Genomic DNA, 23400 nt, shown 5'->3' on the forward strand with positions numbered 1-23400 from the left:
ACAGGGGTGGGGATGGAAAAATGTCTTGGGCGATGGGGTCGGATGGTAGATGGCGGAAGTGTCGGAGGATGATGCGTTGTATCCAGAGGTTGGTGGGATGGTATGTGAGGACAAGGGGGATCCTCCTGGGGCTGTTGTGGCGGGGGCGGGGTGTGAGTGATATGTTGCGGGAAATGTGGGAGACGTGGTCAAGGGCGTTCTCGACCACTGTGGGGGGGGGGGGGGGCAGAGTTGCTGTCCTTGAAGAACTTGGACATCTGGAATGTGCGGGAGTGGAATGCCTGATCCGGGGAGCAGATGCGGCAGGGCGAAGGAATTGGGAATAGGGGATGGAATTTTTGCAGGAGGGTGGGTGGACTACCTAGAATACACCTCCTCCCACCCACCCTCCTGCATAGGGGATGGAATTTTTGCAGGAGGGTGGGTGGACTACCTAGAATACACCTCCTCCCACCCACCCTCCTGCAAAAATTCCATCCGCATTCCCAATTCCTTCGCCTCTGCCACATCTGCTCCCAGGATCAGGCATTCCACTCCTGCACATCCCAGATGTCCACATTCTTCAAGGACCGCAACTTCCCCCCCCACGACCCCCGCAGTGGTCGAGAACGCCCTTGACCGCGTCTCCCACATTTCCCGCAACACATCCCTCACACTCCGCCCGTGCCACAACCACCCCAAAAGGATCCCCTGGGTCCTCACATACACTACCCCACCAACCTCCGGATGCAACGCATCATCCTCCGACACTTCCACCATCTACAATCCGACCCCACCACCCAAGACATTTTTCTATCCCTACCCTTGTCTGCCTTCCAGAGAGACCACTCCTTCCGTGACTCCCTTGTCCACTCCACACACCCCTCCAACCCCACCACACTTGGCACCTTCCCGTGCAACTGCAGGAGGTGCTACACTTGCCCCCATACCTCCTCCCTCACCCCTATCCCAGGCCCCAAGATGACTTTCCATATTAAGCAGATGTTCACCTGGACAAATGCCAATGTGGTATACTGCATCCACTGTACCTGGTGTGGCTTCCTCTACATTGGGGAAACCAAGCAGAGGCTTGGGGACCGCTTTGCAGAACACCTCTGCTCGGTTCGCAATAAACAACTACACCTCCCAGTCGCGAGCCATTTTAACTCCCCCTCCCATTCCTTAGACGACATGTCCATCATGGGCCTCCTGCAGTGCCACAATGATGCCACCCGAAGGTTGCAGGAACAGCAACTCATATTCCGCTTGGGAACCCTGCAGCCCAATGGCATCAATGTGGACTTCACAAGCTTCAAAATCTCCCCTCCCCCCACCGCATCCCAAAACCAGCCCAGTTCTTCCCCTCCCCCCACTGCATCACAAAACCAGCCCAGCCTGTCTCTGCTTCCCTAACCTGTTCTTCCTCTCACCCATCCCTTCCTCCCACCTCAAGCCGCGCCTCCATCTCCTACCTACCACCTCATCCCACCTCCTTGACCTGTCCATCCTCCCCAGATGACCTAAACCCGACTACCTCCCCACCTATACTCTCCTCTCCACCTTCCTTCTCCTCTATCCATCTTCGGTCTGCCTCCCCCTCTCTCCCTATTTATTCCAGAACCCTCACCCCATCCCCCTCTCTGATGAAGGGTCTAGGCCCGAAACGTCAGCTTTTGTGCTCCTGAGATGCTGCTCGCCCTGCTGTGTTCATCCAGCTCCACACATGGTTGTGTTATAAATGTTACATCTGTGATCGTGCTGTGCTTCATCATCCTTTTACCCCTCTTTGATCTTTCCATAGCCCTTTGTATTACCATCCATTAGATACCCCTTGGTTGGGTCTATTCTTACTCCCTGGAGATTAAGGAACTCGCAGGAAAAGTGCACTTCTATTGCAGTAATGTTGACATATTTTAAGCTGCACATAGATGTTAAAGACCACAATGGAATAACAGGGAAGCAGTGAGAGAGACATAGAGTGAAATGAAGGAAATTAGAAATGACAACAATTTGCACTTTCACTGATGAATGTTCCTGTGTATTTTTTACAGTTTGAGAGAAGATAAACTAAATAATTCCCATGGACAGAAAACAACATGCAACAAATCCTACAATTACAAACAGAAAACACTGGAGACTCAGGAGGTCAAACAGCATCTTTTGAGGAAACACGAGTTAGTTGATGATTCAGATATAATCACTTTTCAAAGATATAGTCAATGGACAGTATTCAAGAAGAAGCAGAACCGGAAGGAATTAACATATTTCCAACAATCACACACAGCCAAGTGTGTCAAATGAGTTACAAAGTGCAAATGTTGGCTCTGAATATGGTTCTAAGGCAAAATTCAACGCGGGCTTCGTGAGGCTCAGTGGGAGAAAGCACGGAGTGCAGAATGAACACAGAGAAGGAGCAGTGGGTTTGTATATGTGTGGCTCTTAAATTCACCAAAAATGCCAAAATCCAGACATCATCCTGCTCCCTCCCTACATTCAAATGTGAGCGGGGAACCCCTGTGCAGCTAGAAGGCAAAGTGTATAAATATTGTAATAAGTTCCTATTGTTGTCTTTATCTAGTATTCTAGCCTCAATATTTGATCAATGAAAGTGAGGAGCTGCAGCCACTGCTGGGTGAAACACTGCTGTAAGATTCCTTCTCTCAGATAGTGCTTGACAGATGGCTCTCAACTTCTGGGAAGTCACTTCGCCCGTCTTCCATTTTTTTCACTTGTAGCTGCCAGCTACCAGCCTTCACTATGGCATGGGGACAGCTCGGGCTACTCTGCCTCGTCTGCTCGACAAACAGCAAAGGGGTCAACAACACCACCAGCTCCAGATGTCTGCTCCTTACAACATGCTGCTCCTCAGGAAAAGGAGGTAGATGCTTGGCTCCTGCTGGAGGGAGCCAAGACAAGGTCTCCAGGAAGAGGATCGACTCTCTCCAGTTTCTGAGGAGGCACAGGTTGTCACAGCAGGTCACTGCTGACATTTACAATACTGCAGCAGCTGGGCACATCTATCATTGGCTGTAAAGATGGCTGTCACTGGTAGGACACCATCATCCACCACATTTCCTCTCCCAGGTCTTTGTATCTCACTAAGTTATGTGCTGGCTTCTCCTGCAGCCTTTTCTCTTGAAGGGTCCTTATGGCTTATGTGATTTCACCTGACGAAGGAGCAGTGCTCTGAAAGCTTGTGATTTTACATAATCTAGTAGGACTATGACCTGCTGTCATGTGACTTCTGACGTTGTCCACCCCAGTCCTACACCGGCACCTCCACATCACGGCTTATGTGGAGACAGGGAACCACAAGTTTCGTGGTAGGTTTACCAGCAAAAGGGCGACAAGATGAACCTGAGTGTGGAATGTTGGCTTCTCACACAGGGACATCTGGCTTTTCCAATGTGAGGAATGAGTGGATCTGCGAAGTGTATTGCTCTGAGGTGTGTCTTTCAGGAAAATGCTGCCAAAGTAGGGATGTGGGCCTTGGAAGCTGAGCCCTCTTGTTCAACACTGTCCCATTGGAGACAGCACACACCTTCTGCTGGCTTCCTCAGTCAATGCGAAGTGGGAGTGGGTACCCTGTTCCCCCTGTCCCTTGATCAATTCATATCATTGCCGACCCTCAATGCCTGGAGCAGGATCATCAATTAAAAGTGAGAAATCCAGAGGCAACCTCCCAGGTCTCCTCTCCATTTCCAAGGGTGCGCTGACAGCTTATGTTATGGTCCCTTTAATGAGGGATTATTCCTTTTTAACAGAATCAGCATAAGACTCACCCCACCCTGCCCCTACCCCAAAACACTTGAATGCTCAGATGGGCTGCTAATGCCATTGGTCAGTCCTGTTTCTGCCAGCACCAGTCTTATTAGCATGAATTAATTTGCCTCTGACTCTCTGGAAACACCACTGTATGAGTATAAGCAGTGATGACCAGGGAGAATTGTTGGCAGCACTGGACACAAAATAGTGAGCCTCACCAGTTCTTCCCCATTCTCTTGAGCCACAGCTCCACCTGCTAAGTTCCTTCCCTATATCCATACCACTGATCCCAATCCACTCTCTACAGCTGCATTACCACCAGACAAACATTAGCAACGTTATCTCTAGCCTGTAGCTGCCTGAGCATCATACAATAGCTGATATAATGGGAAAATAACAAGCATGTTTGCATAACCAGATACTTATCAATCAACCCAAGTTCCATTTTATAATCCAACCAACAGAAGTGTCCTAGATTGTAACAGCTTTTTGAGTGACAGAATTGTAGCTGAGGGTCAAATGTCCTGAGCTACTAACTGATAGAAAGGAAGTTGTTTTATAACAAGGAAAGTAACTTATTTCCATTTGTTTCAACAGACAACCCAAATTTCTGACAGATTTAAATCTCCATTTATGAACTGCAATACTTCTGTTTGACAGTCTCACTCAATCACCTCAATATATTTGATCTGGTTTAAATTGTTTTAGCTCTTTGCTTTGATTCCACAGGGATAATAAATGGGATTGCTCACACCAGTCACTGATGCCACAACCATCTAACTTCAAATACTTCAAGACCCTTCCAATTCAAGTATGGCTTTTTTCAATGGTCGAGAAAGGTTTCAGGCTAAAAATCTGTTTATTGTAACCACTTTCAATCAGATAAGGTATTCATCATACTGGTAAAATACATATTATTACACAAATAAAATACTGCAATTTCCTCTTAGGATTAAGATGAGCAAAAAAGAAAATGAAGTTTTAATTGATGAGTCTCTGAAGATAGGGTTTGGTTGCGTATTGGTGGTTTGGTAATTTTGTGCCACATGTTTGTGTAAAATTCGTTAAACATTTTAGTCACTCATGAATGAGGGTATAGCTGGGTGCCAGCATTTATTGCTCGCTCCTACTTGTCCTTGAGAAGGTGCACACACCATTCCATCTATGGCCTAATGAATGGTTAGTAAAATTGTAACAAGACTACCTTGTTTCTATATTCTTCACATGGGCCACTGAAGGCAAGCATCCTGCATGCCTTCTTCATCACCCTGTCTATGTGCATTGACACTTTCAGGGATCTATGGAATTGTACTGCAAGGTTCTTTTGTTCCTCAGTACTCCCTAGAGACCTAACATACTTTTTTTGTTCCTTCCCATGTTAGACCTCCTAAAATGCATAATTTCTCACTTATCAGGATTAAATTCCATCTGCCATTGCTCCACCTAATTTACCAGCTGATCAATGTCAGGCTGTAGTCTAAGACCATTCTCCTCACTGTCAACAAAATCAACAATTTTTGTGCTACCTGCAAACGTACAAATTATACCTTTTACATTCACATCCAAGTCATTAATGCACATAACAAACAGCAAGGGTCCAAGCATGAATCCCTGTGTTATGCCACTGGTCAGAGGCATAACCACAAAAGCAACCCTCCACCATCACCCTTTGCCACCTACTTGCAAGCCAAATTTGATCAAGCCTGGGAAATTTTTCTTTTTGTTCAATCATGGGACATACTTGGCTGACCAGCATTTATTGCCTGTCCCTAGTTGCCCGTGAGAAGGTAGTGGTGAGCTGCACTACGGCCTTCTCGAACCACGGCAGTCCACATGCAGTGGTTGACCCACAATGCTGTCAGGGAGGGAATTTCAGGATTTTGAACCAGCGACAGTGAAGGAACAGTGATCTATTTCCAAGTCTGGATGATGAGTGTCTTGGAGGGGAACATGGAGGGGGGTTGTGCTCCCATATATCTACCACCCTTATCCTTCTAGATGAAATGGGGGTGGGTTTCGAAGGTACTGTCTGAAGATCTTTGGTGAATTTCTGCAGTTCATCTTGTAGAGAGTACACATTAATCTTAAACTGTTTAGTTTGAAATGAATTCACAAGTGCACTAAATTAGAGGCACACAGAAACCTGAGACAAACATTAACAATGCCACGCTAGATGCTTTTAGAATTCAGTGTGAATCATTTCAACATTGCTTGAAGCATGAAGATATCTGACTAAACTGAGCTCTCTGTCCATATCACCAATATTTCCACACCAGTATCTAAACTAAATGAGTGCTTACAAAGGAAACCTGGTGTTCTAAACACAGTAATATATAATTTATACAGGTTACACTATTCTCCCAAAGCAAATTTTCACTTCTGTTATCAACTCCTGATAGAGTGGCATTAATTGTGAGTTAATTACAGGTATGCCCTGTCCATTGTGATTGATGCTGATAAAGTGGTAGAAAAATCATTGGGGAAAAAATTGACCTCACCAATCAAACTTTTAAAAGGATGCGGCATAATAACCTGCTGTCACGGGTTAGTCTATAATTTACTGATTGCAGTGTTATCTTAGTGCATTCATGTGCCTTTTCTTTGTTTGCTATTTTAATGCTGCTAATACCCCATTTACTTTTAATGAATTGACACTTCACCTCATTAGCAATGAATGGATTGCAAAGATTGCTCTTCCACACACACACCATTAGCTCTGGTGTCCCCCAAGGATCTATCCTTGAATTCTTGCTGCTTCACATCTTCGTGTTATGTCAGTTTCCATACAAACACTAACAATATGTGACTGTACCTGATCTCTACCGAACCCTAAACTCTTTTAGAAATGTCATACTGCTTATCTAACATCCAGGACTGAAGAAACAGAGAATTCCTTCAACCAAACACTGGGAAGAAAAGACCACTGTTCTTGTTCCTTGTCAAAAAAAATCCATTCCCATAATTGAATGCCACTCCCATTCCCAAAGCCACAATCTTTGCATTGGTTGGAGTCTTACTGAGCACATGAAAAAAAAATGTGATTTCCAGAGACAAATCATTTCAGTCCCAGGCCATGGCTACAGAAGTTCCTCAGACTAGTGTCCTAGGCCAACCACCTTCAGATACTTCATCGATGGCCTTCTCCCCAAAGTAAGGTCAGAAATGGGGCTGTCCACTGATGATAGCACAATATTCAGTACCATTTTAAACACAGATACATCCAGGCATGGAATAACATGTAGCAATAAATCTCACTGCACACAACGCAGGCAGTGACCATGTCTAATATGAGAGAATCCAAGCATCTCCTTTTGAGATTCATTCAATCTAACCATCTAACTTGGTATTATCATTCAATGTCAACATTCTGGTTACTACACAGTTAGAAAAAAAATTCCCTCTACAAATCAATGCTGATATTTGCAAATTAGCTCACATTTTTCCATGTGACTATTAATTCTGTCCTGAATAATTGTTTTGAGGTTTTTCAACCACTCACATTAAACTGACTGGTCCATAATTACTGGCTCTATCTTTACAACCGTTATTTGAAATTAGCCATAATTTTTGCAATTTTTCAATCTTCTGATACAGGCCACAAATCCAGGAGAGATTGAAAATTATTTTAAAAAACTGATGAGGGGCAAAGATAGGATATACAGGAAGAATTTTTTTTCCTTGGTAGAGACATCAATGAGCAGGGGGCATAGATTAAAGCCAAAGGGTTTAGAGGGGATGTGAGAAAAAAATGTTCACCCAGAGGGTGGTAGGAATCTGGAAGTCACTGCCTGTAAGGGTGGTAGAGGAAGAAGTCCTCATAACACTGAAGAAGTATTCAGATATGCAATTGCAATGTCAAGGCATACAAGGCTATGGGCCAAGTGTCAAAAAATACGATTAGTTAGGTGGTTGTTTTCAACAAGCACAGACTCAATGGGCTGAAGGCCCTTTTTATCCTGTGTTACAGGCCTTTAAGATTCTATGATGCAAATGAAAGATTGGAACAAGTCCCTCTGCAATTTTCTCACTTCCTTTAGTATTGGTGGATGAATCTCATCTGGGCCTGGTGCATTTGTCATTAGTACAAATCCATGCCAGAATAATTTCTTCCGGGTTTTTAAAACTTTGACGTCAACTTTGACTTTCATACTTTGACGTCAATACTACTCACTTAGAAACGAATAGTGAAAAATTAACCTGACTTTCCATGGACTACCTTCTGTGCATTTCCAGCAAGTTGTTTTCATTCAAGGTTCAAGTATCTGCAGTGTTTTGCTTTCGTTATCGATGTTTGTAAACCCATCTCCATGTCCAAGGCACAGTATTAGCATATTAGAAAAAGTAGAAGGTCCAAACATGTCCAATATGCTGGTCGAATTTCTGCAGGCCTGACTCCAGCTTTCATTAAAGCATAGAAATCATTTACTACTTGGTGTACTTGATAACCCAGGACATAATTGGGCTTAAATCTTGTAAGAACATCTCATCTTGTTAAAGTTCATCGAAAATTTCATTAATAAAGTTTACCTGAACAACGTCTCAGCAATTCAGACACAGGAAAAGTAACTAATACCATCTCTTTCTGTTTTTAGGAAAGTAATCTGTTACAATTTCGGAACTGCATTGATTCCATGCAATCAAGTGTCAGTTACAGCAAATAACAACAGGAGTTGGCTAACATCAAACTGGAACGTAGCTATAATTGGGCTGTGCTTTGTATTCAAGAGGTCAGCAGAGCAGCAGGGATGTTTCAGATGTATTATTGTTCAGTTGATTACTTCTGTACACAATATCTGCAATCCCATGTTATTGGACATGATGTATATTATTAAGTGTAATAATGGAAACACTCGCAATAAAAGCTTTTTCAAGATCCACAAGCCTAGATTCTAAGTCATTTGGACAAAAGGATTTCAGAGTTTGAGCCTGAGAATCCTGATACAAAGCCTGTGTTACTAATTCAGTTCATGACTGACTATGTCTGGCCAGTCAGTCAACAATAGAGCTGTGTAGTTTCTTGATGAATGGAAAAGTCACAAAATAAATTCATGCTTTAAATTATGTCGAGACCAGACAGGGGAATAAACTGCAAAATAAATGAACTGAAAACCAACATTCATTTTGCAGTCCTGAGAAATCAGAGTAATTGCCGCTTTGAAGGTAATTCAGCCTACGTCTTCATTATAAAGATTTTTTTCTGGTGATCTTCCTGTTCCTGCGCCTGTGCCTGAGCATATTGTTTTGTATTAGCAGAAGGAATACAGGAAAACAGTGGCCAGAGGAATCTCCCTGAGAGGAAGTGCACCAAATTTTCCCATGTCTAAGTTAAGGAAAATTAGGCTGACTCCCTGAAGGCCTAGTCCTCCATTTTCAATTTTCCTACATTTGCTGTAGCCAGCAGTGATATGTTATATTCCAGTAAGACTAGAATTGAACACAATCCTTCCACACGCTTACTGAAATTTGTTTATAGAGCTACAGTTTACAAGCATTACAACACTTAACTCAAGAAGCGGTTGAAAATGAATTAAGGACTGAATCAGAAGGAACAAACAAGCATATGAAGTACAAAAGCAAAGTTGCTGGAAAAGCTCAGCAGGTCTGGCAGCATCTGTGAAGGAAAAAGCAGAGTTAACGGTGACCCTTCCCCAGAATCCCAAATCCGGAACAGAAGGAGGCGACTCGGCCCCTCAGGCCGACTTTATCATTCAATAAAATCATGGCAGATCTGATTATTCTACTTTCCTGACCACCCTCATGACCTTTCACCAACCTTCCATGCTAATCAAGAAATTATCTACCTCTGCCTTAAAATGTTTAGAAGACTTACGACCTTCTAGGAATGAAATTCTCCACAGCTCTGTTTTAAATGAATGAATCCTGATTTTTAAACGATGACTCCTGGTTCTTGATTCTCCCATGAGAAGAAACATCCTTTCTAAACCCTTCCTATCAAGACTTTTCAGAAACGATGTAAGTTTCAATTTAGTCATCTCTTATTCTTCTAAACTTGAGTGGAAACATCACATCTTCTCATGAACTAACCTACAGATCCCAGGTAATAGTCAGGTAAACCCTCTCTTAACTGGTTCTAACACATTTAAATTCATCCTTAAAAATGATGACCGATATTTGACACAGTACTTCAGGTGTAGTCTCAGCAAAGCTCCATATAATTCCCTACTTCTCTGGTCAATCCATTTGCAATAAACATTAACTATCTATTAATTTCCCAGTTACTTGTTGGATTTGTACCTTTTGTGATTCATTCACTAAGACACCCAGCTACTGAGTGCACCCCAATCGCTTGTCATTTAGATATTTGCTTCTTTTTGTTCTTCCAGCCAAAATGGTCATTTTCACATTCTCCACATCATATTGTATTTGCCAGAGATTGGCCCATTCATCTTAACCAATCTATATCTCTTTGTAGCCACTTGACTTTCATTTCACAACTTACCTTCCTACTTACCTCCGTGGTTGTCAACAAATTTGTCAAACATACCTTCAGTTCCAGCTAGCTTTATCAAGTTCTAATTTTTTTCTGCCCTTATTAATCATTTTATCAAACATTTTTTTTACAAACATTCTGACTGACCTTCTGACCTGCCACCCATTTTTGTGTAACTATATTGTTTTTCTTTATGTTTGGTATTATCTTCAACATTTTTCATTAACCACTGACGGTGGGTCCACCCCTTGGAGTTTTTCTTACTCATCCATTCGATGTATTCTGAAACAGCAATCACTGTAGCTTTATTCAGGTTTCCCTTCACCTCATTTGTCAGTTCACTTCAGCTGGATCTGCTTTCATGACCTCCTAATTGCCTTATTCAAGTTTAAAAGTCTAGTCTTCAATCTATTCCTGTTTCATTGTGAGTTTCAATCATATTATGGTCACTGTTGCATACAGCTGCTTTCACCACGAGGTAATTAATTAATCTCATTACAAAGTAGCAGATAATACCTACAACTATCTATCATAAAACACAATTAATTTATAACTAACAGTACAATAAACAACTAATTAACAGAATCCCTTCTTCTTCTTTCAAACAATATATAAAGTTTATCTGCACAACTAAATTTTCAAACAGATTAAATCAAAAGGATTCCAAATTTCTTTAAAATTTATTACACATTGTGAGCCGCCTCCTCCAGAGCCCTTTAAGTTGTTTCATGAACGCATTTGTTTTTGTAAAACAATTAGATATTGAATGACCTGCAACCGCACATTTAATTTTCAGATTTACTTTCTCTCAAGCATTTGCTACAAGCACCAACTTGAAGTCCCACCTGACATTGACATTAGTGGAAGGTGGAATTACATGTAAAATCAGGCCATTCAGCCCAGACTGACGCTCCAAAAAGCATCTCACCCAAACCCACCCTATCCCTAAATGAGCCTGCAGATCCTTGGTCACTGTAGGCAATTAAGTAGGGCCAATCCATCTAACCTGCACATCTTAGGAGAGGGAGGAAACCCACACAGATACAGGAAGACTGTGGAAACTCCACACAGTCAGTCACCTGAAGATGGAATCAAACCCAGATCCTAAGCACTGTAAGGCAGCAGTTCGAACCACTAAGCCACCGTGCTGGCATAAAGAAACCATAGAACGCCTACAGTGTGGAAAACAGGCTATTCAGCCCAATAAGTCCACACTGCCCCTCCAGAGAGCATCCCATCCCCCTACCCCTGCATTTCCCACATCTAGCTCAACTAACCTAAACATCCCTAAGCACTATAGGTAGTTTAGTACAGCCAATCCACCTAGCCTGCAGAGCTTCAGAGTGTGGGAAGAAACAGACATAAAGATGTAAAAGCTATATCTCACTAAATGCAAAAAGATCAAAAAGCAAGCAGCACTTCAATGGAAATGACTATGAAGAGTTTTCAAATGGGCTGCCAGCTCATTCTCATCTCTAATGCACAATCACACAAATTCCCAAATCTCCCTCCTCACGCACTAAACCATGTTGCTTCTAGCAATATAGAGTACAATTTAAACATTCAATGTGGCCATAATTCAACTTGGCCCTGCTCTGGTCAAAATAAAATGTTTGTAATCTTTATTATAACTTTTGAAAAAAAAAACAACCGTTCATCTTCTTATTACATCCTTCTTGGTGCCAATTCCCCAGAAATTTTGAAATAATTTGAATCCTTGTGAAATCAGGTCATAATCACACCTCTGCAGAAATTTGGCACTTCATCCAAAGGTGACAAACTGTCTTGTTGCCAGTCACTTTGGGCCACCATTTCACAACCGATAACAGGCCCTTACAAAGGGGAGGGGACGAACTGGGCGCATCCCAAAACCAGCCCAGTTCGTCCCCTCCCCCAACTGCATCACACAACTAGCCCAGCTCATCCCCTTCCCCGCACTGCATCCCAAAACCAGCCCAGCCTGTCTCTGCCTCCCTGACCTGTTTTTCCTCTCACCCATCCCTTCCTCCCACCTCAAGCCGCACCTCCATTTCCTACCTACTAACCTCATCCTGCCTCCTTGACCTGTCCGTCTTCCCTGGACTGACCTATCCCCTCCCTACCTCCCCACCTATACTCTCCTCTCCACCTATCTTCTTTTCTCTCCATCTTCGGTCCGCCTCCCCCTCTCTCCCTATTTATTCCAGAAACCTCTCCCCATCCCCCTCTTTGAAGAAGGGTCTTGGCCCGAAACATCAGCTTTTGTGCTCCTGAGATGCTGCTTGGCCTGCTGTGTTCATCCAGCTTCACACTTTTCAACCAGTATAACATCCTGTCTTATCTGTAAACATTTCCATAACCTTTACCTCAGCAAATTTCTCAAACGCCACGTACTCTCACATCCTTCAATACCCTGGCATCCTGTGTATCATCCCTCCATTCACTGCATCAAAAGTGGAAGAGCTTTCACTCATCTCAGCCTGACACTCTTCAACTATCTACTTAAACTCATCCAAGTCTTGAATTCTTTCACCCTTTAAAAACATTCTCACAACTAATAGGTTCAATCTGACCGTTAGTCATATCTCCCCCACTTCATTCCCCTGACGTCGATGTAAAGCTGTTGTTTTCTGTCTGTAATGTGGTCAGAGAATTGCCTGTGCTGAGGGTCTTTACTAAATGAATGAAGTTTTAGAAAGCTGCTCTTAGAAATTTGGTTATTTTTCCCAAACTGGTTAAAGTCAATGCTGTCATTTCTCTTGTGACCTAGGAACAGAACCTTTGCTCTGTTTAGGTAATTAATCAAGTGCTCACTGTATTTCATATCACAGATAGAAATGTCAATGCTTATTAGCACAAAATTTCAGCATCTCTCCCATTGTATCGTAATTCTGTCTCAACTGGTTTTTCTGCAGCTGGCAGCTGACTGCCAGGAATATGTGAACAGTAGGTAATAGAACATAGAACATAGAACATTACAGCACAGTACAGGCCCTTCAGCCTCCAATGTGGTGCCGACCTGTCATACCAAACTGAAGCCCATCTAACTGAAACTATTCCATGTATGTCCATATGCTTGTCCAATGATGACTTAAATGTTCTTAAGGTTGGCAAATCTACTACCATTGCAGGCAAAGCGTTCCATTCACTTACTACTCTCTGAGTAAAGAAACTACCTCTGACATCTGCCCTACATCTTTCACACCTCAATTTAAAGCTATGCCCCCTCGTGCTTGCCATCACCATCCTAGGAAAAAGGCTCTCCCTATCCACCCTATCTAACCCTCTGATTATTTTATGTGTCTCAATTAAGTCACCTCTCAACCTTCTCTCTAACGAAAACAGCCTCAAGTCCCTCAGCCTTTCCTTGTAAGACCTTCCCTCCATACCAGGCAACATCCTAGTAAATCTCCTCTGCACCCTTTCCAAAGCTTCCACATCCTTCTTATAATGCGGTGACCAGAACTGTACACAATACTCCAAGTGCGGCTGCACCAGGGTTTTGTACAGCTGCAGCATAACCTCATGGTTCCGGAACTCGATCCCTCTATTAATAAAAGCCAAAACACTGAATGCCTTCTTAACAACTCTGTCAACCTGGGTGGCAACTTTCAAAGATCTGTGTACATGGACACCGAGATCTCTCTGCTCATCTACATTACCATGAATCTTACCATTAGTCCAGTACTTTGCATTCCGGTTACTCCGAACACTTTCTGAAGTTTCATATTTTGAGTCTCATGGCACGGAGATAAGACCTCAGACTTAAAGATCTGGACATTTCCTTACCTTTTGGCTCTTTTTACACTTTCTCTGTTTTTTCTCATTCTGGCTTTTTAACCAAGATAGCACCAGGGAATGGTGACTTTGTATCCTATTCACTGTATTCATGCATTTCTATACTTGATTGTACATGGCAATAAAATCTAATTCTAATAACTGATTCAGAGATAATGGGAACTGCCGATGCTGGAGAATCTGAGATAACAAGGTGAAGAGCTGGATGAACACAGCAGGCCAAGCAGCATCAGAGGAGCAGGAAGGCTGACGTTTCGGGTCTGGGCCCTTGTTCAGAAATGGGGGAGGGGAAGGGGGCTCAGAAATAAATAGAGAGAAGGGGGGAGGCGGATGGAAGGTGGATAAGGGAGCAGATAGGTGGAGAGGAGACAGACAGATCGAGGAGGCAAGGATGGAGCCAGTAATGGTAAGTGTCGGTGAGGAATGAGGATGGGGATTTGTCAGTCAAGCGAAAATGGGCAGGTCAAGGATGTGGGGATGACGCGTGGCCATGGGTATCCGCATGGGACAAAGCTATGCCTGCCTCTTTGTAGGATACTTGGAACAATCCCTCTTCTGCTGCTACACTGGCCCCATCCTCCACCCCTTCCTCCGTTATATTGATGACTATCGGCGCCACCTCGTGCTCCCTTGAGGAGCTCAAACATTTCATCCACCTTACTAATACCTTCCACCCCAAACTTAAGTTAACCTGGACCAACTCTGATGCCTCTCTCTCCTTCCTGGACCTCCCTGTTTCCAACTCTGGCAACCACCTGGAAACTGCTACCTATTTCAAGCCCATCGACTCCCACAGCTACCTAGAATACATTTCCTCCCACCCACCTTCCTGCAAAAAGGCCATCCCCTATTCCCAATTCCTTTTCCTCCATCGCATCTGCTCCCAAGATGAAGCATTCCAGTCCCAGACATCCCAAGGACTGCAACTTCCCCTCCACGGTGGTCAAAAATGCCTTCGACCGTGTCTCTCAAGTTTCCCACAACCCATCCCTCACACCCCCTCACCACAATAACAACCAAAACAGAATCTCCCTCGTCCTTACGTACCACCCCACCAACCTCCAGATTCAATGCATCATCCTCTGGCATTATCGCCACCTGCAATCTGACCCCACTACCAAGGATATTTTTCCCTCCCCATCCTTATCTGCTTTAGAACATAGAACATTGAACATTACAGCACAGTACAGGCCCTTCGGCCCTCGATGTTGTGCCGACTAATCATACCGATCTCAAGCCCATCTAACCTACACCATTCCATGTACGTCTATATGCTTGTCCAATGACGACTTAAATGTACCTAAAGTTGGCGAATCTACTACCGTTGCAGGCAAGGCGTTCCATTCCCTTACTACTCTCTGAGTAAAGAAACTACCTCTGGCATCTGTCCTATATCTTTCACCCCTCAATTTAAAGCTATGCCCCCTCGTGCTCGCCGTCTCCATCCTAGGAAAAAGGCTCTCCCTATCCACCCTATCTAACCCTCTGATTATTTTATATGCCTCAATTAAGTCACCTCTCAACCGTCTTCTCACTAATGAAAACAGCCTCAAATCCCTCAGCCTTTCCTCGTAAGGCCTTCCCTCCATACCAGGCAACATCCTAGTAAATCTCCTCTGCACCCTTTCCAAGGCTTCCACATCCTTCTTATAATGTGGTGACCAGAACTGTACACAATACTCCAAGTGCAGCCACATCAGAGGTTTGTACAGCTTCACCATAACCTCTTGGTTCCAGAACTCAATCCCTCTATTAATAAACGCTAAATCACTGTATGCCTTCTTAACAGCCCTGTCAACCTGGGTGGCAACTTTCAAGGATCTGTGTATATGGACACCAAGATCTCTCTGCTCATCTACACTGCTAAGAATCTTACTATTAGCCCAGTACTTTGCCTTCCGGTTACTCCTACCAAAGTGCATCACCTCACACTTGTCTGCAATAAACTCCATTTGCCACCTCTCAGCCCAGGTCTGCAGCTTATCTGTCTCTCTGCAACCTACAGCATCCTTCGTCACTATCCACAACTCCACCGACTTTAGTGTCGTCTGCAAATTTACAAACCCATCCTTCTACGCCCTCATCCAGGTCATTTATAAAAATGACAAAGAGCAGTGGACCCAACCCCGACCCTTGCAGTACACCACTAGTAACTGGTCTCCAGGATGAACATTTCCCATCAACTACCAACCTCTGTTGTCTTTCAGCAAGCCAATTTCCGACCCAAACTGCTCTCTCTCCCACAATTCCATTCCTCCACATTTTGTACAATAGCCTAATGTGGGGAACCTTATCGAACCCCTTGCTGAAATCCATATACAGCACATCAACTGGTTTACTCTCATCTACCTGTTTGGTCACCTTCTCAAAGAACTTAATAAGGTTTGTGAGGCACGACCTTCCCTTCACAAAACCGTGCTGACTATCCCTAATCAATTTATTCTTTTCTAGATGATTATAAATCCTATCTCTTATAACCTTTTCCAACACTTTATCAACAACTGAGGTAAGGCTCACTGGTCTATAATTACCAGGGTTGTCTCTACTCCCCTTCTTGAACAGGGGAACCACATTTGCTATCCTCCAGTCATCTGGCACTATTCCTGTAGTCAACGACGAGTTAAAGATCAATGCCAAAGGCTCGGCAATCTCCTCCCTGGCTTCCCAGAGGATCCGGGGATAAATCCCATCCGGCCCAGGGGACTTAGCTATCTTCACCTTCTGAAGGATTTCTAATACCTCTTCCTTCTGAACCTCAATCCCACCTAGTCTAGTAGCCTGTATCTCAGTATTCTCCTCGACAACATTGTCATTTTCTAGAGTGAGTACTGTTGAAAAATATTCATTTAGCGCTTCCCCTATCTTATCTGACTCCACACACAACTTACCACTACTATCCTTGATTGGCCCTAATCTTACTTTCGTCATTCTTTTATTCCTTAAATACCTATAGAAAGCCTTAGGGTTTACCCTGATCCTATCCGCCAACAACTTCTCATGTCTCCTCCTGGCTCTTCTGAGCTCTCTCTTTAGGTCTTTCCGGGCTACCTCGTAGCCCTCAAGTGCCCTAACTGAGCCTTCACATCTCATCCTAACATAAGCCTTCTTCTTCCTCTTGACCAGAGATTCCACCTCCTTCGTAAACCACGGCTCCCGCACTCTATAGCTTCCTCCCTGCCTGACAGATACATATTTATCTAGGACACACAGGAGCGTTTCCTTGAATAAGCTCCACATTTCTAATGTGCACATCCCCTGCAGTTTCCTTCCCCATTCTACGCTCCCTAAATCTTGCCTAATCTCATCGTAATTGCCTTTCCCCCAGCTATAACTCTTGCCCAGTGATATACACCTATCCCTTTCCATCACTAAAGTAAACATAACAGAATTGTGATCACTATCACCAAAGTGCTCACTTACTTCCAAATCTAACACCTGGCCAGGCTCATTACCCAGTACCAAATCTAATGTGGCTTCATCCCTTGTTGGCCTATCTACATACTGTGTCAGGAAGCCCTCCTGCACACTCTGGACAAAAACTGACGCATCTATAGTACTCAAACTATAGTGTTCCCAATCAATATCTGGAAAGTTGAAGTCCCCCATGACAACTACCCTGTCTCTCTCACTCCTATCGAGAATCATCTTTGCTATCCTTTCCTCTACATCTCTGGAGCTATTTGGAGGCCTATAGAAAACTCCCAGCAGGGTGACCTCTCCTTTCCTGTTTCTAACCTCAGCCCATACTACCTCAGTTGACGAGTCCCCAAACATCCTTTCTGCAACTGTAATACTGTCCTTGACCAACAATGCCACACCTCCGCCCCTTTTGCCATCTTCTCTGTTCTTACTGAAACATCTAAATCCCGGAACCTGCAACAACCATTCCTGTCCCTGCTCTATCCATGTCTCCGAAATGGCCACAACATCGAAGTCCCAGGTACTAACCCATGCTGCAAGTTCAACCACCTTATTCCGGACGCTCCTGGCACTGACGGAGACACACTTCAATCCGACTTCTTGTTTGCCGGTGCCATGTTGCTTCCCTGAAACTTTATTTCGGACCACCCTACTCTCAACCTTTTCTATAGTCGAACTACAATTTTGGTGCCCATCCCCCTGCTGAATAAGTTTAAACCCACCCGAACAGCCTTAGCAAATTTCCCCCCCAGGATATCGGTACCCCTCTGGGTCAGGTGAAGACCATCTTGCTTGTAGAGGTCCCGCCTACCCCAGAAAGAGCACCAATGATCCAAGAATCCAAAACCCTCCCTCCTGCACCATCCCTGTAGCCACGTGTTCAACTCCTCACTCTCCCTATTCCTCGCCTCACTAGCACGTGTCACAGGCAACAAACCAGAGACATCAACTCTGTTCGTCCTAGCTCTCAGCTTCCATCCTAGCTCCCTGAATTTCTGCCTTAAATCCCCATCTCTCTTCCTACCTATGTCATTGGTGCCAATGTGGACCACAACTTGGGGCTGCTCCCCCTCCCCCTTAAGGATCCCAAAAACACCATCAGAGACATCACACACCCTGGCACCTGGGAGGCAACACACCAACCGTGAGTCTCTCTCGTCCCCACAGAACCTCCCATCTGTCCCCCTAACTATGGAGTCCCCAATGACTAATGCTCTGCTCCTCTTCCCCCTTCCCTTCTGAGCAGCAGGGACAGACTCTGTGCCAGAGACCTGTGCCCCACTGCTTTCCCCTGGTAAGTCGTCTCCCCCAACAGTATCCAAAACGGTATACTTATCGTTGCGGGGAATGGCCACAGGAGATCCCTGCACTGCCTGCCGGTTCCCTTTCCGTCCCCTAACCGTAACCCATCTGCCTTTTTCCTGTACTTGAGGAGTGACTACCTCCCTGTAAGTCCTCTCAATAACCCCCTCTGCCTCCCGAATGATCCGAAGTTCATCCAGCTCCAGCTCCAGTTCCCTAACGTGGTTTTCAAGGAGCTGGAGTTGGGTGCACTTCCCGCAGATGTAGTCAGCAGGGACACTAGTGGTGACCCTTACCTCCCACATTCTGCAGGAGGAACATTCAACTGCCCTGACCTCCGTTCCCATTATTTTAAATTCCCAAGACTTAAAAATAAAGAATAAAAAATAAACTTGTTACCTTACCAATCAGGTACAGAGAACCTTTCCGGAGGGACCACTTTCTCCGTGACTCCTTTATCCGCTCCACACTCCCCTCCAGCCCCACCACACCCAGCACTTTTCCCTGAAACCATGGAAAGTGCTACACCTGCCCCTACACCTCCCCCCTCACCCCGATCCCAGGCTCTACGAAAACCTTCCACATTAGCAGATGTGCAGGCGAACATCTGTTTAATGTTGTATATTGTATCCACTGTTCCCAATGTGGCTTTCTCTACATCGGGGAAACCAAGCGGAGGCTTGGAGACCGCTTTTTGGAAACATCTACGCTTGGTTCGCGACAAACGACTACACCTCCCAGTCGAGAACCATTTCAACTCCCCCTCCCATTCCTTGGACGACATGTCCATCCTGGGCCTCCTGCATTGCCACAATGATGCCACCCAAATATTGCAGAAACAGCACCTCATAGTTCACTTGGGACCCCTGCACCCCAATGATTTCAATGTGGATTTCACAATCTTCAAAATGTCCCCATCTCTAACTTCATCCCAAAACCAGCCAAGCTGGTCCCCACCCCCAACCTCATCCCAAAACCAGCCCAGCTCGTCCCCACCTCCTTGACCTGTCCATCCTTTCTAGCACCTGTCCACTCCTCTCACCTCAAACCCCACCCTACCTCCTACCTACCAGCCTCATTCCTGCCTTCTTGAGCTGTCCGTCTCCTCCCCACCTATCAGCTCCTCTATCCACCTTCCATCCCTCTCTTTCTTTCTATTTATTTCAGAATACCATTCCCCTCCACCATTTCTGAAAAAGGGTCCAGATCCAAAACGTCAGCTTTCCTGTGCCTCTGATGCTGCTTGGCCTGCTGCGTTCATCCAGGTCTTTGCCTTGTTAATAATAGTAACCATCCTTATATCTGTTGAATTTATTACGTTCTGTGGATATGGCTAGTTTAGTGAGCACATATTGAACTATGTAATGTAGGACATTGGTCTGTCAGGGTGGTGTTTTTTCCATCTACTGCAAAGATCTGGAGGGCACTGTAGGAAGCCTCTCCATTTCTGGTGTTATTAGTTATTAATGTAGCACGTTATCTACTTCACATATTCCAGCCAAATTTCTGCCTATGGGAAGTGTAAGCTTGTAATTTTATTTTTATTCAAGGGAACTGTGCATCTGTGACTAGTTCAGCTTTTATTGCTCATCCCTAAATGGTCTTGAGAAGCTGGTAGCAGTGTTGTTAGGAAGTGTTCCAGTAAATCAGTAAGCAAGTGTGAAGTAACAATGATAAAGCTGCACTTCAACCTTGTGAGAGAATTGGTAGAAAATTGCAGGTGGTGGTATCGCCATGTATCTGCTGGTGGTAGAGGTTGAGAGTTTAGAAGGTGCTGTCGAACAAGTTTTGGTGAGTTGCTGCAGGATATCTTGTAGATGGTATGTGCTGCTACCACTGTGTGTCAGTGATTGGGGAAGTCAATGTTTAGTTTGATGAGTGAGGTACTAATCAGAAGCACTGCTTTGTTCTAGGTGGCATTCTTGAGTGTTGCTGGAGTTGCAGCTTTTCAGGCACATGAAGAGTATTCCATCATATTCCTGACTTGTGCCTAGTAAATGCTTGGTAGGTTTCAAGAATTTAGGAGGTGAGACAATCACAACAGAATTCCTAGCCTCTGACTTGCTCTTGTAGCCACAGTATTTATATTGCTTGTTCAGTTCAGTTTTTGGTCAATAGTAATTGACAGGATGTTAATAGTACAAGATTCACGGTAATGCCATTTATTGCCCACGGACAATGGCTAGATTCTCTTTTATTGGAGATTAAATCATTCAGTGGGAACTTGGCAGATCTGATTGTCTTCGACTCCACCTTCCTGCCTTTTCCCCATGACCCTTGATTCCATTTAAATTTTAAATTTTCTCTTTTAAATTGAAATCCCGATTAAAAATCTATCTCAGCCTTGAATTTACTGAATAACCCAATCTCAACATCCAACTGTGGTAAGAAATACCACAGATATCCCCTGGCTTGATGCCAGTGAAAGAGTGAGGAATATGGCAAGTCATGAGATTACAGACTATGGTTGAATTGAGAGCTTTTTCGGTTGGTGTGAAGGAGTTCCCAAATCATAACGGTCCTGTGTTATCCCAAAGCCATGTGCCAATGTAACTGGACCTGGATTGTCATCAGGTTTTTCCTATCTCTGCAATTTACTGATTACGTGTGCAATTAGGAAGAGCTGGCGTTGAATGAAATCAAGTGTAACTTCAAAAGTGAGGTAGGCCCCTCGATCATATATCACCTAATAGGCCACTAAAAAATGGATAGAAGTAGAGGTCCAAAAGTCATCACATGCTGCTGCCCTTAGCCCAGGGTTGGTTCCATGACATGGAAAAGATAGAGGGGGAATTAAAAACTGACCAATAAAAGGAATACCAATACTAATCAATATTGCAAACAATTTGTCTTCATGACACCAGTTAAGGTTTGTCCATAAATAATATTGTATGCCGATAACTGACAAGACTTTTCCTGCAGCTACTCACCACTGGGCATGAAAGATAGAACAGCACTGAGTAGAAATCTGGAATGAAAGCTGATGCACCCAAAGGCTATGAAAATGTTTGTTATCAAACAAGGAAATACTGAAACTTTGAAAAGCTGTTGATCAAAGAGCATTCTTTCTTGTTGACTATGCTATTATTACCTAATTGTATTATTAAAGTTTTATTGACAGCTATAGTGCAAATGTTAGATTCAGAAATGAGTCTTTATTGATGAAATATAACTGTAGTTCAATAATAAACTGCAGTTTTGAAAATCAGACCGAAATAGCCTCTGTCTAGCTGTCAGAACATAAACTTCCATTATGCCCACAATACCTCATCAGACAAATGGAAGAAACATGATTCTTATGTTAAGTGGCCAAAGAGAAATGCAAGGCTTTACTGGACTGATAGGACAGTTAGGCTGGTAAATCCCAGCTAGTCAAGTAAACTCACTGTGGAGAGGTCTGTTGCAGCCTAAAGCCTCAGAGAGTTGTCTACTCAGTTGCTGTGCTTAACATTTATTGCCTTTGTCTCAAAAATGGAATTGACTCTAAAGTTAAAGCCTGTGTGGGTACATGCCATCATTCCCAACATATACATCTTAGGTTTTGAGGAAGAGCTTGACAGGACACAAAGGACTGTAGAATTGACAGTGCAGAATCACATCAGTTTATCCATTTACAATTGAAATAATCCTTGAAGTCATATCAATGTCACATCACCTCAGCTACAATTATCCCAGGTGTGCAATGTTTTTGTGACCAAGGTAGCAGACTGGGAAAAAAAATCTTTTAGCCTAGAAGCCAAAGATTATTTTCTTAGACAACAGAACGATTTATTACAGGCAGCCTATTTTATAGTTTTATTTTTCATTTTTATTGCATAACCTTCAAAGAGCAGAACAGCTTTTGTACATGAGCAACATTTGTTGTGTTTTTACAAATTCTTGACACCATTTGTTAAGCAAGAAAGTCCACAGAGACTGAATATCATAGCTTGGGCAATGGACCAGACTATGCCTACAGTGTGCCCTCAAGGCACTCACTGAATTTGAGGAGTAGAGGACTTTTTCCAGTCTTGAAGCCAGCACTGCTAATATTGTAATATCAAAGTGAGATTACATCCATATGCCTGGTTCCCTTGTGAAACATTCCCGAACAATTTAGATTTGAGATGAGTCCTGGTGTATTAAAAAAACATGATTTCATCTCCCTAATCCTCCTTTAAGATTGTGCATAAATGGCATGAGCATAAAGTAAAATCTGACAATGCAGCATCTCATTGGAATCTGAGTCCAGTAGCCAAACTTGTGACAATCGGCGGAACACTGCATTCGTCACGTTTCTGCAATACAATGTACTAAATGAGAAAATTTTGTAAAAGACAACTTTGGTTTCATGTAAAACCAACTGATACCTGGAGTACTAGAGATTGTAACAAATAATTTAAGCAGTATCCTATTTTAATGCACAAAGTGCGCATAGGCTTCTTGACTGTGATTCTCTCGATCTTTCAAAGTAAAAAAACCTCCACCTTGGAAAAGTACTAAATACCATAAAGAATTTCAAGGATGTTGAACAAAAATACATTTGCCTTTAAAAACATACCAGCAGGAGTGAAGGAAGCACAGGACTGGATGGAAATAATAAATTTCAAATGCCACATGGCAGAGAAAGAAACAAAATTCACACATAAAAAAAATCCACGTTAAGAAAATTACTTGGTTTCTACATTTCAAAAACTTTAGTCCAAAGGAACAATCAGGAAAATGGA

General features: G+C 43.6%; 1 protein-coding gene across 3 annotated transcripts in view; it reads right to left on the reverse strand.

Moving 5' to 3' along the window:
- LOC125464333 (transmembrane protein 132C-like) overlaps positions 1–23400 on the reverse strand; it is a 932328-nt gene that overhangs the window by 392207 nt on the left and 516721 nt on the right. The gene's annotated exons all lie outside the window — the stretch shown is intronic.

Source organism: Stegostoma tigrinum, chromosome 26 (genome assembly GCF_030684315.1).
Source record: "Stegostoma tigrinum isolate sSteTig4 chromosome 26, sSteTig4.hap1, whole genome shotgun sequence".
NCBI classification, from domain to species: Eukaryota; Metazoa; Chordata; class Chondrichthyes; order Orectolobiformes; family Stegostomatidae; genus Stegostoma; species Stegostoma tigrinum.